Below are 10481 nucleotides of genomic sequence, written 5' to 3' on the forward strand. Positions count from 1 at the left end.
CTGGGATTTCACTAACAGTGTTCGACGTTTATTTCTCTCTGGGCATTGCTTAAATGCAGATCCAGTGTAGAGGGTGAGAGCGAGCGGACCCTCGATTGCCTAGGGTGATTTTAACCGTACTGTCTAGTAGCCCGTACTTTTTCGATCTACTGGGGGTTCGGGGTGCACCCATCAGCCCGAAGACCCATCAGCCTGAAAGCTGAGTCGGACTCCCCTCTCTCAGAGGTTCACGCTAAACTGGCGGGTTGGAAGCTCAAGGTTTCGAAGTAGAAAATCGGTACAGGTCATTTGGGCGGAATGCCATTAGGGCGAAATGCCATTTGGGCGAAATGCCATTTCGGCGAAAACCTTTTGGGCGGATTGCAATCCGGGCGGAAGCCATTGGGGCAGAATGAGGAATAGGCGAGGACTCTCTCGGAAATGGAAACCCAAGGTATACTCAAGACGGCGTCGGGCTCCTGATGGGAAACTTAAATGAGAACGCATTCATGGGTTTGCGGAATGCCATTTGGGCGATACAAGCTTCCGTTTATGACTCCATACAGTATGGAGTCATAAACGGAAGCTTGTGATCGGCATATTCATAATCATGACTGTGATTGAGACTCAAGTCATAGTTATAATCACATGAATAGCAAAATCATAGTCACGCCTGTGATTATAATCTTAGTCACATCATAATCACAGATTCTGTGATTATGACTATAATCATACTCGTAATCATACGATCGATAGAAAAACTGCGATTATGGAGTTTTCTGATTACGGTTGAGGATTTCCGAGGCCGCTGATCCCGATGGTGATGTCAGTTTTGCTATAATCGTGTATTGGAGAGCGAGGCGGGGGTTCAACTTTATTGTATTTCGGGGGGCGGCCATCTTGGAATCGACATTTTGATCTGACCGCATTGATGAAGACAGATAACAGCGAGTGGAAAATAATGAAGAGGTCCAAGGATGCGACATCGGTGGAGAGAAATAAATGTCGTTGTCGACTTCCGCGGCTTCATTGCCCTCGCTGCGCCATTTAGCATACCTAGCTGTCAGGTGGTGTGACGCTCTATTTCCAAACGGCGAGTCTAGCGCTCCGTTCCGGTCCGAGACGTTCATATAATGACGCTTCCAGCCAGAGGATTCAAGAATGCTAGTTGGCTTCTATTCTCTGTCCTTGATTGTGACTTGGCTGGCACTCAAAAACCTTGGAGGTAAAAAAATTCTGTTGACGACTCGCGACACTACATCTTTATGAATTTATTCGAACGAAAGCCAAAAACTGAACTTCCGAATCACCCTTTACCTCTGCCTGCCTCATAGAGCGTATCCGGCGGGTGTCGGAAGTGACGCGCTCTACTTAAATGGCGCGCCCAGCGCCAGTTTCCTGTTCGAGCGACGCTACCTCCGCTGCGCATTACCCTAAAGTCCCGCGTATACCGGGCCGGGCCGGCTTTTTCAGAAGTATGTTCGAGAATTGAAAAAGTTGGTCCCTCGTTCGGTGTACGCGGGATTCTAGGGTTATGGGTTATGTATGTGTAAGCGACGTTAGGGTTCATTGTTTGCCCGCACGCTGATTGACTCGCAGTTCTTCGTCGAAAGCTTCACCAAGCCAAGTGAAACTAACTAGGAAACTAGGGTGCGCGGATGAAATTAGGAAACTAGGGTGCGCGGATGAAATTAGGAAACTCGGTGGGCGGATGAAACCAGGAAACTTTGGTGCGCGAGTGAAGCTAGGAAACTTGGGTGCGCGGATGAAACCAGAACACGGCAGATCTTCTCGTTTCATATGCACACCCATGACCTCTGTGATGGATGAGAGGAACGTCGGCCTTAGGCCTTACTACAGAAGCTTCCGGCGACGGAACTGCTTGGAAGTTGGAAGCGGGTCAGCTGACTGCTTGTCATTTGTACCGGAATGACTCTCTCGAAAGTTAGCTCTTATAGTTAAGATATGACTGTGCAGCCGCCGCCGCTGCTGTTCTCTATAAAATCATGCTCAGTGGGAAAATGTCTCGTTCCTCGATCATCATACATCGGGAACAAAGAAGTGCAAGTGGGAGTGAGAGTGCATCATATCATCATGACAGCAAACGCTCTCCGACAACTGAAGTTGAGTGTTCGTCATGCTCTGCGGAGCCCGTATTTCCGTCCATCAAGCACAGATCCTCTTGCCATCGAAGACTAAATTCGACGGACGAGATCTGTCTCGGCTCTTTGCAAGCTATGCTCGGCGACGGCGGGGACTGCGAGAGGAAGCGTCAAATGTTCCATCGATCGGACGTCAAATCTCGAAGCGCATGTCAGGAAACATCACCTCAATCACGGGCGGCGTTCAGCAAATTTCTCGCGGACCAGAGACTGACCTACGTCAACCGGAATCCTCGAAGAGTCGCCGAAACTCGCCTACGCCTTGCTCCAACTGCGTCGCTTCAGAAAAGGTTCGATGCTGTTCATCATGCGCTCGATGATACCGCTCTCAGTCGTCGAACAGGAATCCTTCGCCGATCTCTTGAATGTTCTCGGGTCCAAAGATAAGATGTTGAACTTGATGAGCCAACGTTCGCTGGGCCGCCGCATCGAAGTAGCTCATTAAAACTATCGGAGTCAGCTGAAGGCTCACGTATCCACCGCCAGTTTTGTCTCCACTACAGCTGACATTTGGTCGGCGGGAAAAAGGAGCTTTTTAGGGATGCCGGTGCATTGGATAGACGACGACTTCAAACGCCAAGTGGCTCCACTTGCCTGTCGGCGTTTTCCGAGCCCTCACACATTCGACAAAATCGCGAGCATGGTCAGCACGATTCATACGTCCTACGACCTATCACCGCCAAAAATCACGGCTTGTGTGTCCGACAACGGATCGAATTTTGTGAAAGCCTTTCTCGAATTCGGCGTTGATGCGACAAATGTTGAGTGGGAGGCCGATCAGCGGCGTAATCATACCCGTGATCATAGTTTCTAGCTCAACAGTGTGTCACGGATCGACCCCTCAAAACTACTATGAATTGAAGCGGCGCCTGAAGCGCCACCTGTTTCTATAAAAGCCAGGGCTAGTTCACAATAAATCATCGATGCTTAGAGCCAACCTTCGTTGTCACGCCACATTTTGGTGGCAGCGGTATGGGAAGCGACGGAGCCACCAGGGAGAACGTGCTGAGCACGGAAAACCTCGCTGCATTGTTGGAGCTTCTGATGCCCGTAAGCACCTTGCCAGCATTCGATCCCGTCAGACCAACGAAATGGTTAAGACGGCTGGAAATGGACGCGAGCGTACTCGGATGGTCAGATCAACAGGTCCTCAAAGTGGCGTATTGTACAATGGATGAAGATTCCAAGATCTGGTTTGTAGCTGACATAGGCACTCGATCTACGTGGACGTGTTTCAAGGAGAAGTTCTTAGCGCGTTTCCCGGAAGGGAGTAGGAGGTTCCCGGCTGAATACTACAGTTACGGACGGCGCCCAAACGAGTCCTTCACGTCCTTCATCAGAAAGAAACAGTCTCTGCTGATTGAAGTAGGAATCCCGTTCGTAATCGAGGACTTCGTCATTGAGATCAGAGAATCCTGTAATTCGTGTGCATTCTCGAATTTCCTGGTTTCCGCAAATCCGGAATGTTTCAAGTCATTGATGAGAATGGCTGACAGTTACTCTCCTCCGGATGACCGGGAGCCGTCGCCGGACACTGCCAGGGAAAGCGTTGATCCTAAGCTTGGAATTCGCTTATTCGTCAAAGGACCAGAATTTTCAGATGCTACACGCTCATTCCAATCACGACTTCGAGAGGAACAGAGCAAGAATCTCGATTACCTCCGAAAACTGAAGATTCTCCAGAATGGCATACCGCTGGGGAAGTACGCCATCCGAGAAAATCCGCTTCATCGGGAAGGTCGTGTGTGTGTTCCCGGTTCCTTGAGCGAGGAGGTTATCATGTGGTGCCATGATAATGGAGGCACGGTACACCCCGGAATCCGGGGCACGGAGCGTCGTGTACAGGCAACATTCGACCTCGGTAGACGACTTCGTCGTCGTGTGAGGCAGCATGTTAAAAATTGTGAAGTTTGTCATCTCCGACGGATGCCAGTCCGAAGTAGCGTGCCTTCGGAGTCATCTTTGCTCGTAATTGCGCGGGGTCGCCGCTTAGGTAATCAAACATGTCAAGACGGTCGCTGGAGGTCTTCGATCGCTCAGAAAGCATCTGGAAATGACAAGAGCGCGTCGAGACGAAAGGTGTCACATCGCATCCCGTCCAGGCTGGAAAATTCGTTGGAGGTGTATCAGAGAGAGTATCCGCACTCCGTGGCAAAGTCCGCCACGACCCTTCGAACGGGGACGTTCGAAATCTGTAGCATGGCCGAATGAAGCGGCGCCTGAAGCGCCACCTGTTTCTATAAAAGCAAGGGCTAGTTCACAATAAATCATCGATGCTTTTAGAGCCAACCTTCGTTGTCACGCTACTGAATGAATACACTGAAGTTCGTTTCACAGATGGGCTTCAGAGGAGGTGTGACACGGAGGATTTGAGTGAACAGAATCCCTTTCGAGTTTTCCGGTCGTCGGGAACGACCGGCCTGAGTTGCACCTTGCAATGGTGTTATCTTTCTTTCCTTCTCTCCTAAACTCTGTTCCGCATAACCCTCTCTGTGGCGCGAATTTATTCTCCATCGGAATCATGTTATACTAGTAGTTATATACACATTTCAACTAATTAGCCGGCTTCCCCGACTCGATCACCATGCGACTTGTTCGTATGTGACATTCCCCTTGGTTGATGTCGACAACATGCCCTCCGGGAAGAAGTCTCCGTGAACTTTCATGCCTTCCGCGTTGAATCGGTGTCGCATCGAAACCGATCGGAAGCACTTGACACATTTGTTTCACTTTTTCCTTCCGACCGTCTTCCTCCTTTTTCGCTCTGCACCAGTCATTTCGAGATCATTCCGTTCCCGTCCCTGGTGATCGGTGGTACGCTCCTGACGCAGTGTCTCGATCGACTCGTGTGATTTCCAGCATGTTCAACTCTGGGGTTCGTGCAGTAGTAGCCGGTCGCCGTGGTCGTGACGATGAAGAGGACGAACGACGTCGCGATGAGCGTTCCCGGAGACCCCTGTCGAGTATACATACCTATCATCCTCAAAACCCGTGTCCTGACGTAAATTCTATGATTACGGGTACGATTACGGCAAAATCACAGGATTGCTGTGATTATGATTATGACCCTAATCATAATCATACTCATGATTCTCAGATATCTGTGATTTCGACTATGATTTTAATCATAATCATAGGTTTGATTATGATTTTCCCCAACCCTAGCATGACGAAGAACTCGGACTCGGAGGGACACCAGGACCAGACTACGCAGGCACCGACACCGACGAGGTAAACGAGAATCTACGCTGCTATGCCTGTAGCCTACAGGCCTACACGTAGGTTTCGTCATTCTAGAGTCCGAATATTGAGGTGTTATGCATGCGTGATCATTACGCCGTAATGTTTGTCCCACTGTCCCATATGTTCTGTATTCCAGGGCCAGGGGCAGGACGGCGGTGACAACGCGGACGCGGACCATGAGACGAACGAATTCGGCGGCGATGCTGATGAATTTCCACTGTCATCGGAGGACGCAACCAGGAACTCACAACATGCCGAACCTGAGGCGACTGAGGACGAGGACGCTGACGCTGACAGCGAAGAGATCGCCACGTGGGAAGCACTCGAAGATACCGCTCTGATCCAGCTCCCGTCGCATGCGCGCTGTGCTGCTCACACCCTATTCCTCTGCGCAACCACGGATGTGAAGAAAATTCTGATGACTCACGCGGCGCTCGCCACAAGCGGGTTCTCGGGAAATGCAACTCCCCCTGGGCACTATCGCGATTGTCGAAGTCTGCTGAAGTCATCTAAAGAGTGACGGGGAGATGCTTGCCGCGGCCGGCAGCCACGAGATGGAACTCCTTATACGATTCATTGAGCGCGATTTCCAGTCTCCAGACTCTAATGCCGGACTTGATGGAAGGGCTCCAGCTTGACACTCGTTTCACTGCCGATGACTCCTCATACATGCAAGAGTACCTTGCCTGCGCGAAACCAATCGCCGTGACCTTGGACAAGCTTCAGGGAGACGAAACGGCCTTCTACGGGACGTTGCTACCGACGCTCTTCATCGTGCAGAAGCAACTCACCGCCGTCAGTCAAACAACCACTCGCGCGTGCCGTCCCCTTGCACAAGGGCTGCTCCGCAGCGTGCAGAAGCGCTTTAAGCCTCTCTTCGATGTCCAGTGCGACGCGGGTGAGAAGGCGGCTCTCGTATTCATTCGTATTCTTTCAACTATTTTTGTACTCCACATTGGTACTCGCACTCGCAGTTACCCTTACGTATCCTCTGTTGAGGCTCCTCGTATTTCGTATTCATATCAACCTATCTCTTCTGCTTCTCCTCTGTTTTTGCCCGATGTATCCTCTCTTTACCCTCGCCTTTCGAAATTGTTCCCGCGTCATGCTTTCTCCGATCTTCTGATCTACACTTCGTCATTCGTTTATTGTGCTGAGATCGTTGTCTTCGACAAATTCTGATAAACCCTGAGCGGCTCCCAAGTCACTTTTCTTTTGCTCCGTCGGCGTCGTATGACTTCGTCTATGATCATAGCTATGACTATGACTATGAATACGATTATAGTTGTTAGAAATAGGGATTCCATTTAGATAGTGAGGCTCTGAGCCCCTTAGCTTAGAGAACCGATTCCGGGGTTCACCCCACTCGTGCATCGGGTGCGGTGAGCTTTCGATTCCAGAACCCCGACCCTCAGCTAGACGAAGAGGGCTCCGGAACCATCAATCAATCAAGTCCGATCTGAACTCCTTCGTCTGTCTAAGGGGGTTGAACCCTAAGTAGATCACCCTAGGTATTAAAGCATCCTCTCGGAGGATAGCTCTCACCCTTTGTACTGGATCTAGATAGCAGCGCCTAGATAGAAATGAATGACGAACACTATAACTGAATCCCCGAGCGGCTACTCTGCGTCTTACTGCGTGATCGAAGCCCCTGAGCTAGTTCCGAGCCAAGTTCCCTTAGAGCCTGCGATAGACATTTCCAGGCTCAACACGTAATCAGCACTTTTAGCTCTACAAAACAGAAGTTTTATAAGATTCAACATTCAAAAAGATTGAATCACAACTACGTTCGGTGAGTAGCGGTAGTGTAAGACCAGAGACCAGCTTTCATTGCAGTCAGTAGTCCATGAACGATTCGGTCGAAAGCGAAGGATTCGCAATTCTTAGTAGAACAAACTCCCCAGATATTCTTGATCTATTCTCATCACCTAGTCCAATTATCACAATTTCTCTGTCTGAAGATTCCGTAACAACCAGTCCAGCTTCCAAACTTCAGAATTCTATTATTCAACTTTCCGATTAGATTCAAACGGCAAGAATTATAATGCCTGGGGAAGAGTCATCAATGTTCTCCTAGCCAATGAAGAAAATTGCTGGGACGTTGTCAGTGGCAGAATACCTCTGGCTGACAAACGTTTTGAAAGAGCTAACACCATAGCCAGAGGAATTCTCCTCAATTCAATCGATCTAAATCTCCTTCTGCTCAACTTCAATGTCGATGTCTCAGGCATGACCGCAGCAGGTGTCTATATTGTAATTCTGGAGCGATTCGAAACCCAGAACGTAACCAGATTGAATAATGCTATAGGAAAGCTTTTCCAGTTCAAGTTCGATCCGTCTGAAAGCCCAGTCAGTAATATTAATGCCTTCCGCAAATTGCAACAAGATGTTATTTCTCTTGGAGGGACCCTAAATCAGACAATGTTGATCGCTCGACTCCTTGAGGCACTTCCCACATCATGGCAGAGTTTCAAGCAGTCTCAGAGCGTGAATCCGAAAGATTCTCAAACTCTGAGCAACCTTTAGAAGCTCATTGAGAATGAGCAATCGCGACTCATCTCTGAAGCCAGGTCTCACCGTAACCAGAGACCTGAGCCAACAGCCATGTATGCAGTAGTAGCCGGTCGCCGTGGTCGTGACGATGAAGAGAACGAACGACGTCGCGATGAGCGTTCCCGGAGACCCCTGTCGAGTATACATACCTATCATCCTCAAAACCCGTATCTTGACGTAAATCCTGTGATTACGGGTATGATTACGGCAGAATCACAGGATTGCTGTGATTATGATTATGACTCTCATCATAATCTTACTCATGATTTTCAGATATTTGTGATTTTGACTATGATTTTAATCATAATCATAGGTTTGATTATGATTTTCCCATTTTCCAGAACACCATCACTGATGGTGTCATGGCTGACTTGAAGAAGGATAAATCTTCGCCGACCCATCGTTAGTGAAGGCTAGTTTCCGACCTAATCCGACCACTAGTGTTTGCCCCCCATAGGTGAGTCATTAGCCTGAGCTTTCGCCGTCAAATTGCGTCGCTCGCTCGTCGAGTACGCGTATTGTAGAACGTGATAGGCAGTGAAACTTGCTCGGCGCCTCGTCGGATTCCAGGCCATCGAGCACCAAGTTGCGTTGTGAGACTCGTTTCCTCTCAAAATCGCCGGGGTCCCCTCCACCTGAGGCTTCGCGAGCCGAGGCAGGTCGTTCCACGGTCAGCTACGGGAAAACTCGCTAGCGCTTCCGAGCTGTGGTCATTACGCTACGTTGCAAAATTCCTCACTGTTGTTTCGAATGTCATCCATTCGTTGTGCTCAAAAATCCGCGGTCGGGAATCGACTGGTGGAATATCTGCGCCGTTCGATAGAATTTCGGAGAGTTGGAAGACAGAGTGAGCGAGAACGAATTCCATCGATCCCCTCCCGGCAGTCGATCGAGACCTCCGGGTCCTCGGAGAGCATGGGCTCACTGTGGGTGACACGGTCTCGCGGGGCGCGGGAATAATCATTCAGCCCGAAGAGAGGCTGCTTGAAGTCGATTCTTCCTTTCTCTGTGGTGTAGTTTCGACCAGAGACTAGCTCCGTGTGTCAGTTCAATTCTTCTACGGTCAGAACTTGTCAGAGCAGCCGAGCGAATGAAACCGAAACTGCTTCCCCTCGAGACACCCGAGAGCCGTGTCTGCTCGTCTTCATGTCCACTGGATGCGTGTTATGGAGGCTCGAGGCAGATCAGCAGGGGGCATGCTCTCATTCAACTCGATGGAGCTTCCTGCGGGGTCCGTGAACTGTAGCGTTGCACCTGCAGACTGCAAGACATATTTCGATCGGTGACAAGCTGTGCGGCTCGATAGTTCCTCGCCTTGAAAACTTTGTCTGTTCCGTGATTCAGTTCCGATCCATCCTTTGACGTACACACATGCCGCTATGCCAGCTCTGGAGAATTCCAGCTTCCCCGTAATCCAGCTCCTGGTCAGTCAGTAGCTCCTCGGTCCGACCTTCGGCGCTGTTATGCGTTATTAGCGTAGCTACTCGTGAGCTCACCGAAGCAAGGCTTGGGGGAAAATAGACCGTCGAATCATCGAGCAAGCCAAAATCGCTTCCATTTCGATTCAGTTTGTTGGAGAAGAGATCGGTCCAACAGAAGATGTGCGGCGTTGACTCGTTTCCGTGAAGCATCATGACGGATGGAACAATTGAAAGCCATCAAGGATCAGTTCGGGTACTATTACGGCGTCAATCGGCAGAACATAGACGAAGGGACGCCGTCGATTGCTCATGTCAGTTGCAGACTCTTCTGCTAGAATGAGTGGAGAATCGAACTTTGAAGTTGTGAACGATGCAACGTGGTATCGGCGCGGAAGAGCGTCTCACAATCGGTCTCGTCGTTTCCCTCGAGAAGTCGGAAAAAGACAAGGGGGAATCTCGCTCGCTCCAATCCGATCTCGGCATGTGGATTCTTCTGGCGTCGGAAGTTGAGCGCGAGACTTTGAGCCTGACCGCAGCACATCGGGCTCTTCATCGGAAGATACTGGAGACTTCGAAACAGTCGTGAGGACTCGGTGCGGAAAATGCCGTGAATTGCGCGCCGTGGGCTTCCTTGCGCTTGGGAGGAGAGGAAAAATGTGCAGCGCACGGGGTCAAACCCCTCGATGCCTGCCTGACAGATAAGTCGTCTATAGATCGGAGTAGTTTTCTTCCTACATGACTGGCTTCGATGGCATGTGTGTCATTACATACTGAAGAGACCTTGGTCGTCCGCTGAGCCGTCGAGCACCGTCGGCTGGTGTTCGATACTGGTTCCGAAGACGGAGGCCGAAAAACGCCATGTCAGTAGCCTTCCTTGTCTGTTTTCCCCGACAACAAAAGAGAGCCACCGCATTGCTTGAAGTTACTTCTGTTGAGCCAGCATTCTACTTTGCCGCTTTCGATTTCCGTACCGATGCAGCTGGTCTAGAACCTGAGAGAATATTTGTAAGTCACAGATATGGCATTTCGATAATTCGCTCTCGTTTCCAGGGCTTTGCCTTCGGGCGCGCGGTTTCCTATAATCTGGTCGTGAAGCGCCGCGGCGCGATTGTACGTCAGCAAA

The sequence above is a fragment of the Galendromus occidentalis genome, unplaced genomic scaffold (assembly GCF_000255335.2).
Source record: "Galendromus occidentalis unplaced genomic scaffold, Mocc_1.1 scf7180000075830, whole genome shotgun sequence".
Classification (NCBI taxonomy): domain Eukaryota; kingdom Metazoa; phylum Arthropoda; class Arachnida; order Mesostigmata; family Phytoseiidae; genus Galendromus; species Galendromus occidentalis.